Below are 17,176 nucleotides of genomic sequence, written 5' to 3'. Positions count from 1 at the left end.
CAAACATTTCACCTCCACTTTGTAGCTAAGCAGTATGACTCAGGGTCTTCATGCATCTTAGGGTTAAACAATGCCATGACATAGATCCTTCAAGTAACACCCAGGCCTCCTCCATCACCAAGGACCCTGACAACCACTTCTGAGTGCCCCACTCTCCCATTGCTCTCTTATGACACAGGCATTCTTCCAGCTGTTTGTCTCCCCACCACAGTTAGAATTTATTTCTGCCCCCCCCCCCCGCCCCAGCCTGTCAAGGTTCTTAAGACTTCTCCGTTACCATGCAGTGAAGCAATAGGACACATATACAGGCTTCACTACCTACACCACCGCTATCTGTATTCCCCACCTTCTGCACTTCAGCTCCTTCTAGAACTTCCTTTTCATCTTCTTCGTACCTGTTACAACAAGAATCCAATGGCTGCTTCGTGGATTAAAGTTTTCTCCTTCTCTCCCAGCAGCCTAACTCACCCACAACAGATACTTAAATGCTAACACCATAGAGACTTGGAATTATTCTGCTTTGCAAAAGGTAAGAAACCAGACAGAAGTAAGATGCTGACTTAGTTGGCAAAATCAGAGCTGGCTTATGTGTCGGTTTTCAGGACATCATACCTCACCTTCAAAGCAAATCACGTTCCTCACACGTGCAGGCATGATGCTATCAAGGAAGGGAGAGAGGAAGGAAGAAGGGAGGAAGTAATGGAGAGATGGGGAAGGGAAGAAGGAAAGGCAGAAAGTCGTGATGAAGGCAGAGAGAGAGAGAAGGCAAGGAGAGAGTGGGTAGGGATGCAGAGAAGGACAGGGAGGGAGGGAGGGAGGGGAGGGAGGGAGGGAGGGAGGGAGGAGGGAGGGAGGGAGGGAGGGAGGGAGGGAGGGAGATGCTGAGGGTAGGTGGCCACACATTAAGCATAGACATTAAAATTTTGACCTTAACTAAACTTCTAAAGACAGTCTGAGTTGACTACTTGTAGCTCCCCAGTGAAGTCAGCATGATGCTTTCTGTTCAGAGTACAAATTTTTATACCATGCATCTGAAGTAGTCCTTTCCCCTAAAAACAATCACAAATTTCAGGCTGTTATTGCGTGCAAAGACTTGGCCATTAGGGTTTACTCTTCCCTTGCATGGCCCACTAGGTCAAACAGAGCAGATTCCATAATACCTGACATCTTTGATACAATCTGAAAAACATAATCAAATTACATTCTGGAAAACACTGGCTTTGCACGAAAACAGAGGTTTCTAAAATGCTGCCACTTAAAGTCTCACTTCTGTGACTTCTTACCCATCACTCACAGGATGCTGAGCTCTGGATGGCCACAGCAGCTGAGGATGCAAAGAGCATGATGGGCAAGTGATGGATGCCTTAGGGGTCAGACCGCAAGGGTCGCTTAGACCTGGCTTCAGTTTTAAGCAGCTTCACCAGGCTGTAATAAGAAAGTGTTGCTGTTTCCCTCGTGGGCAAAGAAAGGAAAAACTGGAGAAAAACCAACTCCCCACTTAAGTTCCTTACCTCCAAGCAGCCGCCTTCCTGGTGGTTGTTTTTGTTTTTTGTTTTGTTTTTTTTTTTCCATTTTCATTCTGCTGCTCTCCCATTTCTCCACTAGATTGATTAATCCTTTCCCGTTTCCCTTCCTCAGATCAACTATTCTATCACGGAGAAGTCACCCACCAGCAGCTCCCGGTTATTGGAAAGGTGGATGGAACAGCAGAGATCATCCCACCCATTCATTTTCCTGAGGACACCAAGACCAGGAGCTCAGAACAGGCTCGGGTTGCACCGCCAGGGGACGCTGTGTACAAGGGGGCCCCGATGATGAGGCCCAGTTCTGCAGCCTCACTTCTCAGCCCTTCTGCCTCAAGATGCTTGCCTCTCTTTCTGCATTTTTTCCAAGTTAACACGCAAGACCAAAGAAAGGAAAAATAAAGGTTAAAAAAATAAAAAATACGGCTTTCATATACTTAAAGCTCTGGTGATTATTACTCAGAACTTTGCATCTGGAGAACCAAGGGCAGAAACTCGGTGCTATTACAGCTGTGTCTTCACGTAGTTCAGTGTGGTGTGCATGGCCTTAAGCCTAATTGACCCCTCTGTCTTGGTATTCATTCTATCTGACCAAAGAATATGTTCTTCCGTTTTCTAAGACTTTGAAACTCAGACCTCTGACTTCACAATCATGTTAGGTGAGCAAAGGACACTTACACAAAAGGACAAACGCGCAACACTACCGGAAAGAATGGAGAGGATTCTGCTTTAATATCTAGCTACCGTTTCCTAGTTGCAGTTAGCAGTAGGTATCTATGACGATGGCTATAGCTTAAGCTTTCACAAGCCTGTAGTCGCTGGAAACCCACACGGAAGAAATCTCTGTAGTCTCAACTAAAAAGAAAAAGAAGAAAAAAGTCAAAAGAAAGAGAGAAAGAAAAGGGGAGGAGAGGAAGAAAAGAGGTCGGAGAAAAGGAACAGTCCAGGGCCCCAGCCTGGAAGCAGCAACAAGCCCTGGATGCCTCACATCAAAGGCCAAATGGCAGCAAAGAAAAAGCAGCCTAAAGTTTAAAACTATCCACGGTAAACTCTTTCCCTACAGGAGCAAACACAACGGATCAACCCATTCAAGCAAAGCCAGGTCCCTCCCCTGCCTTGCATTTCCCAGGTACTGGCTAAGCCTCGGGCGGCTTCAAGGAAAGTTTAAATTCCTTAGACTCAAGGGACGACAAAGTCACCAGTGAGAAGTGAGCTGAGCGCGGGGCGCTGGGACACCCGGGCCATCTAAGTTCTCCGGGACGCGGCACCCAGGAACTTGGGGCGCCCCACGCCAGTCCCCTTGCGCCCCCAACCCGACCCAGGTAACCAACCCGAGGCCACCTACGTGTCACTCGGACGGACCCTGGGGCGCACTGACCTGGCCAAAGGGCAGGAGGGCCGCTGGGCGGCTGCGGCGGCTTCCCTCCCGGGCTGGGTTCCACTGGCTGGTGCGGGAGGCCAGGGCAGCCTCGCCTCCTGCAGGCGGCCTCACACACGCGCGCACACCCACCCACTCCGGGCCCGCGGGCGCGCGCACTCGCAGGCGCTCACGCGCACTGGCTACAAAGCCGCGGGTGGTGGGACAGTGCGAGCCGATCGCGCCGATAGGAGGCGGGGCCGTCGCCACCCGCGCCGGGGGACAGCCGGCAGCCCTCGCCTTTACCTGCTATGTCCAGCTCCGCAGTCCCTACAGCCCCCGGGCCAGCCCAGCCCAGCTCAGCCCAAGCCTCACCCGGGCACGGCCGTGAGGCTACGAGGGTAGCGCCGCGCACGGGAACAAGACTCACCGCGCGTCACTATGGCCCAGTCCCGACTTCCCGGGCTCTGCGAGCTGGCGGGCAGCAGGGAAAGAAGCTCGGGTGCCAGCCTCCTTTCCTCTTCCTCCCTTCTGGCGCTTTCTGCCTCATCCACGTTGCACAAATCAGCAACTCCCCGCACCCCTAGGCGCCTTTCCTCAGCAGCTCCGCTTACCTGCGTGACACTCCCAGCGCCCTGACTCCCGTGGTCCCCTCCCCCAGTCATTCACTGAACTTCCCGAGCTGCTACGGGTGGGGGTGGCGGGTGAGGGGAGCCTAAACTTCCCATTCAGTACCTTCCTGGCGCTCTCCCCCAACCTTCCACATGAGACACACCCACCCGGGACACCCCTGCCCCCTCCTGAGCTTACCCCAGCGCCTGGCCGCTTGCAGAGCTTTGGTTGACTCCCTGCATGGTGCATTTTTGTCTTGTTGCTTTTCCCTCCTCATTTGAAAAGACCTGGAAAACAGCGCGCGGAGCCTGAAAAAAAAAAAAAAAAAAAAAAAAAAAAGACTTGGTGTATGGCCTCCTCCTAGCTGAGCTTCTAAACTTTTCAGACAGTGCGAAGTTTTCGAAGTTTCAACCAGCGCGGTCCTGGACTGCAGGCCAGAAAGAAAGGGGAGACTTTCCCGCTGAGGAAAAAAAAGGGGGGTGGGGGTATGCTTGTATGCTTCTCTGTGGCTTTACAACTGCAAATCAAAGCGACTGTGGCTTTGCGTCCCTGGCTCTATGATTATAAATTTCTCTTCCGTTCTCCTAGTGTAACTGCAAGGACAAACTATGATTTTCATGAAGTAATTAAGGGCGGGGAAAGCACACCTGGAGGTGTGGGCGGGGAGCAGAGCCCAAGAATCATTTTCTGGAGAACACCAGCCTAGAACCCTTCCCATCACCCAGTAGACCAAGGAGCAGAAAGAGGATTTTCCTACCATGCCATCCACCCACCTGCTGCACACCCCAGGCCCCCTGGGGTTTCCAGAGTCATCAGAATTCTCTGCCTCTATCCATAGCTTAGTCCTCCATGCATCAAAAGCAGATGCCTGGGAGTAAAGGTCTAACCATCTCTAGCCTGAGGGACATCTAGGGTTGTCAGAACACAGAAAAGTAGGAGTAGCTGACAGGGACTGTAACTGATAGGGAATGAAAGACAGTGAGGGAATGGATTGCCAACCCCATTGATTTGTAGAAAGGGGTCACTGACAACAGCGATGGACACACAGCAGCTAAGACACTGGGGGGTGGAAAGTTTTCAAGCCTTCAGCAGGTTGTGACTGGAAGGGACCATGGCCATTTCCTTTCTGTGGTTTTTCGCAGTGCTCAAGGCTGAATTGTAAAGCTGGTCATTTATTATCCGAAGCTGTTCATTTTTAAAAATTATTGTTCAAGCTACACAGGCATAGTGACACCCACCTGTAATCTCAGCCCAGGGGAGCTTGAGACAGGATGAAGAGTTTCAGGCCAGCCAGGGCTATATAGCAAGACCGCCTCTATAAAAAAAACCAGGGGGAAAACTGTTCAAATCTCTTTTTAAAAGACTCTGCTTTCCAAACTCCTTTTCTATCAATTTATAACTTATTTGATGATTATCTACTTAAAATACAAAACTACTCCCAATTACTGCTAATATAGTCATACCCAGTACTAACTGTTCTTGACAACAAACAGAAATGAATCCAATAGGGTAGCAGGTGTTAGTTGGAGGTACAGTACTTGCCTAGCAAGTACAAAGACCTGAGCTTGAGCCCCAGCACCACAAAAAAACAAATAATAAATAAACCTATAAATATAAACCACTTCCTATCACAAATAATGATGGCTGATCTTAAACTATTAGGAACTTGGGATGAATAGGAAGCCAACAAGTATTATATATAAGAATATAAGAATACATTGAAAGGGGTTATCACCTAACTATAACTACTAAATTCAGAATAATACTATTTATTGCTTAATTTTCTTTATCTTTCTACTTTCTCTACCTGTTTTGTTTCTCAACATCAATACTTCTATATTTAATGAAAAGAATATTTTAAAGGGATTACCATGGTTAGCCATTCCTCACTGGTTAAAGGCTCAAGGTAAATGGACTTCTCTGAGCTTGCACTCATGTTGATTAGTTTTAATATGTTGGTTTCATCCCTTGCCTTCTTGAGGAATGTAGTTATTTCTATCCCAACTATGTGTCAACTACTGGAACTACCCTGCGGTCCTTGCCAGCCTCAAACGGGGATGCTTGTCCTCATTAAACTAGTGTATTCACCAGTACATTAGGGTGAAAAGATGGACCTCAGAAGTAATTGCTAGCCTAACATGTGCTGGTTTTGATCCCCACCACCACATATGCATACACATGCATACACATATGTATGCATACAAATATTCATGCAATATACACATACACATATGCATATACACATACCTACATGCTCACACATACACACATACAGATGCACACATATAAACACACACAGACACTCTCTCTCTCTCTCTCTCTCTCTCTCTCTCTCTCTCTCTCTCACACACACACACACACACACACACACTGAGTTACTTGCTTTATCTCTTCCTTATTCCATCTACCACAGCTGCAAATGAAATAAACAAGAGGTCTGCCTGGACAGACCTGTCTTGCCGACAAGCAAAGGCCTGTCTAAATGAGACGGCTCTGCAGCCAGCTTTAGGTCAACAACCAGAAGTAGGTTAGGTGTCCAGCACAAAGAGACAATGAGATACATACAACAGTAGTGTCAAAACTAGACTAAACCATCAAAACCAGTTCCAAATGAGGTCCAAGTCTGTAAGACAGGATGGCAACTGTGCACTGTATGTCACAAAATTCTAAGTTTTCTCCTGCTGGTTTTGCAGGTTGTTAAAATGCAGGGTCTTACAATGTAGCCCAGGTTGTCCTGGAACCCTCTATGAAACGAAAGCTGGCTGGTCTCAAACTCTCAGCAATCCTTTAACCTCCCTAATGCTGGTAGCACAGGCATGAGCCATACTCTGAGTTGCCTTTATCCAGCACAATGTATTTGAATGAGTTCCTTAAAATCCTAGCATCAAAAATAAAAATTAAAAAATTAAAAAATAAATAAATAATAATAATAATAAAAATCACCAGCACTCAACATCACCAGCACTCAGAAGGCAGAAACATGAAGATCTCTGTGAGTTTGAGGCCAGTCTGGTCTACAAGGTGAGTTCCAGGTCAGCCAGGACTACACAGAGAAACCCTGTCTCAAAAAAAAAAAAAAAAAAAAATCCTAGCATCTATGATGTTGTCTGGGTGTGAATAGAAGAGGGTGCCTAGTTACACTTTATTTAGTGTCTGTCTGGAGCCCTACTGTCCCTCCACTTAGTCTCCCATCCCACTTTTTTTTAGATGGTCACTCTAGTGCTCTCTGTTGTAAATAGTCTCCCCTGTGCTCTACTAAACAGCATATCCCTGAAGGCCGTTCTTCAGCTGACTGCAGTAGAGGCAAAAACAGCCAATCTGCTCGGGCTGACAAGCATGAGGAAAAACACTTGCAGCAACCTGGGAGAATGGCTGGGACTTGCAAGTTCAGTGAAGGACCAGGTTTTGAGGGCAGTGACAGAGTAGGCCATCTGATGTCATGTGGCCTCCACATATATGGGTGCCTGTGCATACACCACACACAAACACATGCATGTTTTGTAAGACATCTTAAAGTACACATATTATCTAGTGGTCCAAAACTTGTAAACAGAGGACTGGGGTTTGAAAAGCCATCTGTCATTTCCTTTGATGCTGTCATTTGTTCAGATGGGTTTGCTGGCTTTTCTCCCTACTTCACTCTTCTTCCCTGAGCTCCCTTCCCTCTGGGGGAGGAGTGGGTTCTACTAGCCAGCAACCAAAACAATCAGTTCAAAGATCTGCCTGGAACTTTCCCTCCCCTCTTTAATAGAGAAATTGATTCAAGAATATATTTGGGGAAATGGCATCCTTTGAGGTGTCAGCCTGCTTGACAAAGGGGCTCTTCCTTCTCCTGGTATTCAGCCTCTCTCTAGTGTTTTTTCCCTGGGGATGGAACTTATCCTTAAAGACACTTTCTATTTTAAAAGGCCAGAGGCAAATCCAATTTAAAAGAAAGAAAGAAAGAAAGAAAGAAAGAGAGGGAGGAGGGAAGGAAGGAAGGAAGGAAGGAAGGAAGGAAGGAAGGAAGGAAGGAAGGAGTAACTCTCTTTAGAAAAGAAATGGCCTGGTAATAGCCAGAACCTGGAAGCAACCTAGATGTCCCTCAACTGAAGAATGGATAGAGAAAATGTGGTACATTTACACAATGGAGTACTACTCAGCAGAAAAAAAAACCCAAAACAAAAAAAAAATGGAATTTTGAAATTCGCAGGCAAATGGATGGAACTAGAAGAAACCATTCTGAGCGAGGTAACTCAGTCACAAAAAGACAAACATGGTATGTACTCACTCATATATGGATTTTACACATAGAGCAAAGGATTACCAGCTTACAATCCACACTGCCAGAGAAGTTAGGAAACAAGGAGGACTCTAAGAGAGACATACATGGTCCCCCAGAGAAGGGGAAAGGGACAGCATCTCCTGAGCTAACTGGGAGCATGGGGGGAGGGAAGAGGGGACTAGGAGAATGAGAAGGGGAGAAGAGGAGGGGTGAGGAGGACATAAGGGAGCAGGAAGTTTGAGTTGGGGGAAGAATAGAGGAGAGCAAGATAAGATATACCACAATACAGGGAGCCATTATAGGTTTAAAGAGAATCAGGGACTAGGAAAATGTCCAGAGATCTACAAGGATGACACCATCTAAGCAACAGTGGAGAGGCTACCTTAAATGCCCTTGCCTGATAATGAGATTGATGAGTAACTTATATGCCATCCTACAGCCTTCATCCAGCAGATGATGGAAGTAGAAGCAGATACCAACAGCTAAAAACTAAACTGAACTGGAATCCAGTTGCAGAGAAGGGGAAGTGATGAGCAAAGGGATCAAGGCCAGGGTGGTGAAACCCACAGAAACAGCTGACTTGAACAAGGAGGAGTGTTGGGAGCCAAATCTCAGGGCTTGGCATGAGATCCTAGGCCATGCTTGGCAGGCCACGTAGTTAACCTTTACATAGCAGCTCCTTAGAACCTCAGCTCAAGAAAAGAAACAACTTAACCCAGTCCTCCACCCACAGTCTCAGTCACCTAGGCCACCCTTCCTGGACCTCTTACTCATAAACTCTTTATTCTGCCAAACATCCTCTCTGTGGCTTCCTAATATCCTGCCTACACTAACACCTGGCTCACAAACAACCCATTCTACCCTTCCCCATATCCTGCTCTGCCGACTATATAAGCTAGCCTGAGAGAAAAGTAAAGTTTGCCACTTGATCAGAATCCTGTCTTGTGGTCGTTCTTTCTGTGTCTCTTGTTCCCCATTCCCTATCCATGACTCTCTTGCCCCAGGTTTAAGTCCTGCAGGTCGGGACAGAGGAGCTCTTGGTCCCCAGACTGGTTGCTGGGAAACCAGCATGGAACAGATCCAGACCTCATGAATGTGGGTGTCAGTGAGGAGGCCTCAGAAATCTATGGGGCCTCTTGTAGTAGATCAGTACTTATCTCTAGTATAGGAATGGACTGTAGGAGCCCATTCCACATAGAGGGATACTCCCTCAGCCTAGACACACAGGGGAAGGCCTAGGCCCTATCCCAAAGGATATGACAGACTCTGAAGGACCCCCCCCATGGAAGGCCTCACCCTCCCTGGGGCGCAGAAATGGTGTGGGATAAATGGGGTGTTAGTGGGGAGAAGGGGAGGAGGGGAGGGAGAGGGAACTGGGATCAACATGTAAAACAATCTTGTTTCTAATTTAAATAAAAAAAATGGAGAAAAAAAAAGAAAAGAAATGGCAGAAGGACACTCCAGGAATGGGCACTACAAGCTGAACCAAGTGTGTAGCTTCCTGGTATGCACAAGGGCAGCAAGGAAGTTAGAACTCAAAGCCAAGCGACCACTCATTTGCCTGTATCTTATCACATATCTCTTCATGAATAACTCAAGTAATGCTGGAAGCCTCCAAGGGCTGATAATTCCTTCTCCCTATCTAGCTAAAAAACAGAGATTTATAAGCAAGGGAAGGCAAAGCAAGTGAGAATACAGGTGCACGTGTTGTACACTCCATTTCAGAGCTAAAAGCAGATATAACAACAAAGAAATGATTGGAAAGGTGGGCAAAATATTACTGCATAAAACAGTAAGAGGACAGGAATGGTTCTGGTAAAACAGATGAAAAAGAAAGAAGAAATGACTATGAGTATGAAGATTCCAATTACACTTTTAGTAGATTTTTTAAAAACTAAACAAGGTTATCATTAAAAATCTCAAATCAAAACCCGTTGATATTGGCACACGCCTTTAATCCCAGCACTCTGGAGACAGAGGCAGGAGGATCTCTGTGAGTTTGAGGCCAGTTTGACCTACATAGCAAGTTCCAGGACAGCCAGGGATATACACAGAGACCTTGTCTCTAAAAACAAAACAGAAACAAACACAAAACAACACAAAAAAGAAAAGAAGATCTCAAATCCAAAATTAAAAATAGGAATCTATTTAATTAGCTATTAAATAATTTGAATTATTATTTTAAATTTTACCCACATAAAAGATCAACATTTTTGGTGTCTATGATTGACCAAATATTCACATACAGATAACCTCAAAGCATTTCAAAGAGCTCAGCATAGTGGTGCATGCCTGCTACCCCAGCGCTCAGGAACCTTAATCAGCAAGATCACAAGTTCAAGGCCAGCCTAGACTATGTAGTAAAACCTTGTCTCAGGAGAAAAAAAAGTTTCAAAGAACAGAAAAAAAAGAGCATCTCAATAATTTTATGAGCTAATAAATCTTATTGCTAAAATTAAACAGCCATAAAAATAAACCAATGCCATTATAAGGAATGAAACTAAATTCTGCACACAATGTTGTCAAAGCAAGTTCAGAAATGGGTTTTAACATAAAAATATGAGGCTAGCACCACAAATGTAAAGCTGGTTAGTTGGTTGGTTGGTTGGTTGGTTGGTTGGTTGGTTGGTTGGTTGATTTTGTAGTGAGGGGGAATCAAAGCCTAAAGCTTGGTGCATACTTTGGCCAGTACTTTACCACTGAACTATCAACCCCACTTGTGAGAATGGTTTAATATTAGAAAATGTAAAATAATTCACCATTCATTTTGAAAATGTTCTCAAACAAAAACAGGAAAGAATTTCCCAAGCAAAATAAAACAAACATTGCTACTGACAAGCTGGTCTATAGGCGTTACTTTTTGTGATACTTTAGTAGAAATCTTCCTATTAAGATTAGTAACAAAGCTAGTTTTTAGCATGTGCATTCAACAGTGAACTCCTGCCCCTTGCCAACAAAGGAAGGCAAGAAAAATAAATTAGATGATATAAAGGTTAAAAACAAAGGGCCATCATTTATGGATAACAGAGTAAGAAATCTAAACAAAATTTATAAAGTAGTACATTAAATATAGTGATCTTCAAAACTGTTAGCCTAAGAACACATTAGAGATGGGTTCTAAACAGTCTCATTCACAATTGTAAAAGGTCTTTATGACAGCATTGATTGAAGCTAATACAAAATGCTTATAGGAGTAAAATCATAAAGTGCTGTTAAAATAATTTTCACAGATCTTGACAGACCTTGATTACGGTGGTTTCAAAGAAAATGGCCCCCCTATTAGGAGGTATGGCTTTGTTGGAGTAGGTGTGGCCTTTTGGGGGGAAGTGTGTCACTGTGGGGGGGGGGGCAGTCTTTAAATTCTCCTATGTTCAAGCCACCTCAGTGAGACCCATAGTTGTTTCTGTTGCCTGTGGATCAAGATATAGAACTCTCAGCTCCTTCTCCAACACCATGATTGCCTGTATGCTTCATGTCCTGCCATGATGATAATGGACTAAAACTCCAAAACTGTAAACTATTTTCAATTAAATGACTTCCTTTATAAGAGTTGCAGTGGTCCGAGAAAACCCACATCAACTAACCTGGGCTCATAGGGGCTCACAGAGACTGAACCAACAACTGGGGAGCCTGCATGAGACTGACCTAGGCCCTCTACATATATGTCATGATTGTGTAGCTTGTTCTTCTTGTGGGGCTCCTAACAATGGGGATAGAAGCCGTCTCTGACTCTTTGGCTGGCTTTGGGAATCCTATTCCTCATGCTGGGTTGCCTTGTCCAGTGCTTGTCCAGAGGGGAGGTGCTTAGTCTTACTGCAACTTGATGCCATGTTTTTTTTTTTTTTTTATATATCCATGATAGGCCTGACCTTTTCTGAATAGAAATGGAGGAGGTGGGTGGGGGCAGAGAGAGGTGGGGTAGGAATGGGATGTAAAAAAGGAAGACAGCGAATGAATGGAAGGAAGGATGGAAAGAAAGAAAGAAAGAAAGAAAGAAAGAAAGAAAGAAAGAAAGAAATAGACAAAGATGTATATTTTTTAAAAAAAGAAACAGTGTTGTTGTGATCATGGTGTCTCTTCACAGCAATAGAAACCCTAAAGAAATCCTAAGACAGATGTTGGTACCAGGGACTGAATTATTGCTGTTATAGCCTGGACCATGGTTTTGTTTGAAGGGATATGGACTTTGGGACTGTGGATTAGGAAAGAAGTTGAAAGCCTTAAGTGGGGCTTAATGGGCATCCCAGTAGGAGCATGGAGGACAGCGGTGCTGAGGGTGATTTGAACTGTGGGGGCCTGGCTCAAGAAGTTTTAGAGGAGAAGAATGTTAGCTTGTGGCCTAGAGACTCGTCTCATGATATTTTGGTGAAGAAACTGACTGTTTTTTGCCCTTGTCCAAAGAGTCTGCCTGAGGCTAAAGTGAAGAGTTTGGATTAATTCTGCTGGCAGAGGAAAACTCAAAACAGCCTAGTATAGACCCTGCCATATGGTTGCTAGTATTAACTCTAATGAAGGTTTATAATGAAAAGGAGCAAACTGAGCAAGAAAAAATATAAAATGTACAGATTGAGAAAGGGAGCACCAGGAAGTGGAATGGAGCTAAATACTATATTCAAGGAGATAAACTGATTAAGAAATAGAATAAAGGGAGTGGTGACCTCAGGGCAAGATCCCACCCAGCTAAATTTCCAATTTGTGAAAAGGAACTAAAGAAAAATTTAGAGCCAGGTGTGGTGGTGAACACCTTTAATCCCAGCACTTCAGAGGCAGAGGCAGAGGCAGGCAGATCTCTGTGAGTTCCAGGCCAACTGGTCTGCAGCATGAGTTCCAGGACAGTCAAACTTAGGCAATGAAGGTAACCACCCAAAACAGACAGCTGGTGAAGATGTAATTAAATGAGGTGGCCATGTTCCAGTCCCAGAAAGCAGCAGAACTTGGCAGCTTCTGCCACAGGTTCTGGTTTTAGATCAATACAAAAGAAAGGGGACTCTTCCTTTTCAACTAAGGAAAACTGCTGAGGCCAAGCATGTTTCAGAGTGTCCCTACATTGTGTGAAGCTGTGAAGGTAAAGCCTGAATTTCCTTGGAGACCCCACGATGTTAGAGATGCCAGAGCTGTGGGATACCTGCCAAGGAGAGCTTCTAACAGGAAGTGGAACCAGTCCAAGAGAAAGAAGTGTGTTGCAGTCAACAAAGCTGAAAGGAGTTGAATAACTGAAGAGTATTTTGACATCAGACATGGAGATGTGGAGTTTGGAGTTTGGCCAGTTGGTTTCGATCTTGCTTTGGTCCAGCATTTCCTCACTTTGCTCCCTTCCCTATGTTTTGGAATGGTAATATATATCCTGAGCCATTATATGTTGGAAGTATGTGATCTGCTTTTTTCATTTTGATTTTACAGGGGTTACAGTTAAGAGACAGCCATAAGTCTCTGAAGAGACTTTGGCCTTTGGACTTTTTAAGCAGGATTGAAATGGTTAAAGACTATGAGGACTTTTGAAGTTTTGCATTATGATATGGCTACAAGCTTATGGAGGTCAGGGAGTGGAATGTGGTGATTTGAATAAAAATGACCCCCACAGACTCATAGGGAGTGGTATTGTTGGAGGTGTGGCATTATTGGAGTAGGTGTGGCCTCAATGGAGGAAGTATGTCACTGGAGCATGGGCTTTGAGGTTTCAGAAGCTCAGGCCAGACCCAGTAGCTCACTATCTTTTCTTATTGCCTGTGGATCCAGATGTAGGACTCTCAGCTACCTCTAGCACCATATCTGCCTGCATGCCCGTGTCCCACCATGATGATAATGGACGGAACCTCTGAAGCTGTTGTGGGTATAGAGCCAACCTTTGAGAACCTAATCAAAGCTGTAAAACTTCTGCTCCCATAAACACACTCATTTCGTTTTGTGAGAGCCATCTTAGCTATAGTATATGTTCTTGGGAACCCAGCCAGCCTAGACTCCCAAACTCTCTAGCAGCTAGTTAACACCATTGCATTAGGAAGTTTGTATCTCTGTGGCTAAAATGTTAGAAAGAATCAACCTAGGAAGGAAAGGGCTGTTTTGGCTCGCATATCAGAGGATTTCAGTCCGCCCTTTAGGCAAGGCATAGTGGAGTGACCTGGTTAACAGCAGCAGGGTTGTGGCAGAGGCAGTTCAAAACTCAGTGGACCAGGAAGCAGACTACCAAGCCACAATGATGGACTGGGCTATAATGTTCAAAGGCCCATTCCTAGTAACCTGTGACCACTGGCCAGGCCCCATGCCCAAAGGTTCGGCAGCCTCCCCATGTACCTTCACAGCATGATGGAAAAGCACTAAAACACAAGCTGGTAGCAAACATTGAAGATTCAAACTCTAACAACTGTGTACCTGATTTCTCTCCAGCAGAACACAACACGGATGGCTTCCTTAAACTGTAGGTCTGTAAAAACTATAAAATCCTACAACATATGCTTCTTCAAGCCTTTTGTCCACTGTGGCTATCTTAGGTGGAAATACGTACACCAATGTTTTAGAGATGATACATAAATGACCACATGGAAAAAGTCAGTTGTTTTGTCTTTTCATTTTTCTTATTTTATATTCAATTTTATTTTGAGATAGCATCTCACTGTGTAACCCTGGCTTGCCTGTAACTCACCAGTTAGACCAGGCTGGCCTCCAACTGACAGATCTGCCTGCCTTTGCCTCCCCAGTTCTGTGATCTGGGGCACTACACCAAGCCTCGAAAAGGCCATTTCTGCTGACACAAACACCCTGTCTGGATTTTCATTTTACAAAATAATAAATCTTATTCTCTGTGACATATATATATATATATATATATATATATATATATATATATATATTCTGAATGTTGATTGTTCAGAGCCTCCATGGGACTCATCAGCCAGGAGTGGATAACTCAGAGCAAATGAAAGACTGGTATATTGCGCTCAGACTGAATCTCACTAAAAGAGAGCAAGATAGAGAGATGTTATATCTTTGTACAAAGATTAAGCATTGATGGTGTCTAGTTGACTGACTCTGCCAACCCTCTGTATTTCTCAGAGGCTGACCCATACTCTGCCAAAGAAAAAGGCAGAGGACACTCCAGAGTTAGGATACACACACACACACACACACACACACACACACACACACACACACACAGACACATACATACATACATACATACATACATACATACATACATACACACACCAAGTTGGCAATAGTAGGAACAAACTATTACATACCTCAAATAGGTAAAACTCATGCTGAAGGCAGCAAGATGGCTTAGCAGGTAAGAACTTGTCACCAAGCCTGACAAGTTCTATCCCCAGCATCTATACAGTAGAAAGAGGGACTTTCTGCCTTCACATGCACACCAGGGCAGGCAGTCAGTCAGCTGCCTCAAAACACACAACACACCCACATATAAATAAATACATAAATGTAGAGCAATGCCGAGCAAAAGACAGACACAAAACACTGTATGTTGTATGATTGTATAAGGTTTTTAAATGGGTGAAACTTATCAATTATTATAGAAGCAAAACTGTGATTGTCTAAGGAATGGAGACAGACTCAAAGGAATACAGGAAAAGTTTCTATGGCTAGAAAATGTCCTATCTTTTTTAGTGTGGTAGTTACAGAGTATATATAATTGTCCTAATTCATCAAACTGAATACCTAATAATTAATAATTAATAAAATGTATTGTTTGTAAATCTCACCTCAATTATTCATTAATTCATGTAGTTTGAGAAAGGGCTATGTAGCCCAGACTAGCCTCAAACTCATGATTCTCCTGTCTCCACCTCCAGACTTCTGGGATTCCAAGCATGTGCCACCACACCTGGCTCAATAATACTTTTACAAATGAAAATGAAATTATGTGGCTCCACTAAAAACAAATTAGTGGTGTAGTAATGTTAAACCATAAGACCTTTTGGGGTGATTGTTGTTATTGATACCTAACCTAAAAGCACCTAAGAACAGAAAATGATCATGTAACTATAAAACAAACCTGGCATGATCATACCCTAAGACAAGTTAGCTTTATAAGAAATATATTTAGTTTGTTTCTATGCAAAACTATGACTTCCCATTGCCAACACCCTAATTCTAAACAGACATAAAATATGCTTCCGTGGGCAGTGGTATACCGTATGTTCTGGGTTTTATAGGATATAATAGTTCTGAGATGGACCTTTATTTTGAGTGTTTTATTCCATATTGTCTTCTCCCAAAATTTGTTACTCAGGCATGCATGTGACAAGGCAGAAAACAGAAGAGCCAAAAATATTTACAGAAAGATTGAGAGGTCATTCACAGAAAGATGTGACTAGACCTGACAGGAAAACATATTTAGCAGTATGACAGTAAGAGCGTGAGGTCTGTGTATGCTGAAATCAGAGGGCCTCTGCTTCCTGGAAATGATGTTGGAAGACAGAAAAACTCATGGGAACACACTGCAAATGATGCATAGGTAGAAGGGTCCAAGTAGCAAAGCTACCCTCTAGGGACCAGGTTCCAACTCCCCCTACAGAGAAGGATGATAAAAGAGCTATGGATGCAGGGTTAGCAAGATCAGAAGGTCAAGGTTGTCCTTGGCTGCCTGGTGAGTTCAAAGCCATCATGGACCACACGAGACCCTGTCTCAAGACAACAATAAAATAAAGATGAAATGTATAATCAAATAAGGGAAGTCATAACAGCTGAGCCTTAACAGACTTCGATGATGATGTTAATTGAGTCCCCTTGTCCATGAAAACATCCAGAAAAGGAAGTCCCTTTCTGAGACTTCAAGTTTCTGAAAGATTAACATTAAAAACAACCAGACTTCTTCTCCAAGAGAGATCTGCACTGTGTGTAGAACATTAGAGAAGGTAGACTTGACCCTGTAGTGACACGTCTTGGCAGGTGCGAATGAAATGATCATAATCAACTCTAAAGTGAACTAGAGTGGATATAAACCTCCCATAATTCTTACTGTAAAGAAGAGGTCAAAAGCGCAATGCCTGTTCATTTCCACACACAGGGAGGCTGAGCCAGTCTGGGTCAGTCTGACCCCATAAAACAGATGAATGTGTTGGCCATCAAAGGAGAGATGGAGAATACATGTAGATTTGGCATTGTAGGCTTTGTCTTGGTTACTTTTCTCACTACGGTGACCAAACAACCAACAAAAGCAACTTAAGGAAGAAAGTTATGTCGGCACACAGTTTGAGGGAACAATCTATCATGACAAGGAAAGAATAGTAAAGAAAGCTGCTGTGACTGAGTGTGAAGGAAATGGTCACACTGTATCCATGTTCAGGAGACAGAGGAGTGAATGTTAGTGCTCAACTTGTTTTGTTTTTGTTTTCTTTTCTTTTTCAGTTTTTATTCAGTCTAGGAACCCAGCCTATGGGCTAATGCCACCTATATTCAGGG

The 17,176-nt window shown here is 44.0% G+C and overlaps 1 protein-coding gene and 1 long non-coding RNA gene across 11 annotated transcripts in view; one reads left to right on the top strand and one right to left on the bottom strand.

Annotated features, from left to right (window-relative positions):
- Lpar1 (lysophosphatidic acid receptor 1) overlaps positions 1-3,793 on the bottom strand; it is a 130,882-nt gene extending 127,089 nt beyond the window's left edge. The window contains exon 1 of one of the 10 annotated variants that reach the window (XM_027403025.2): positions 3,691-3,793. The gene's annotated coding sequence lies outside the window, so the exon portion shown is untranslated. Of the gene's footprint in view, positions 1-395; positions 420-617; positions 764-1,511; positions 1,535-2,901; positions 3,117-3,186; positions 3,291-3,310; positions 3,454-3,494; positions 3,604-3,690 lie in introns of those variants that run through there. The other 9 variants (XM_027403026.2, XM_027403023.2, XM_027403027.2 and 6 more) reach the window with 9 other exon arrangements.
- On the top strand, positions 1,359-2,845 carry LOC118238313. The gene is made up of 2 exons (XR_004768244.1): positions 1,359-1,532; positions 1,639-2,845. It is a non-coding gene; the product is annotated as an uncharacterized LOC118238313 (long non-coding RNA).
- Positions 3,794-17,176: the final 13,383 nt, after the last annotated feature.

This window comes from Cricetulus griseus, chromosome 2, assembly GCF_003668045.3.
Source record: "Cricetulus griseus strain 17A/GY chromosome 2, alternate assembly CriGri-PICRH-1.0, whole genome shotgun sequence".
In the NCBI taxonomy this organism is placed as follows: Eukaryota; Metazoa; Chordata; class Mammalia; order Rodentia; family Cricetidae; genus Cricetulus; species Cricetulus griseus.
This window is presented reverse-complemented; position numbering and strand designations above follow the sequence as displayed.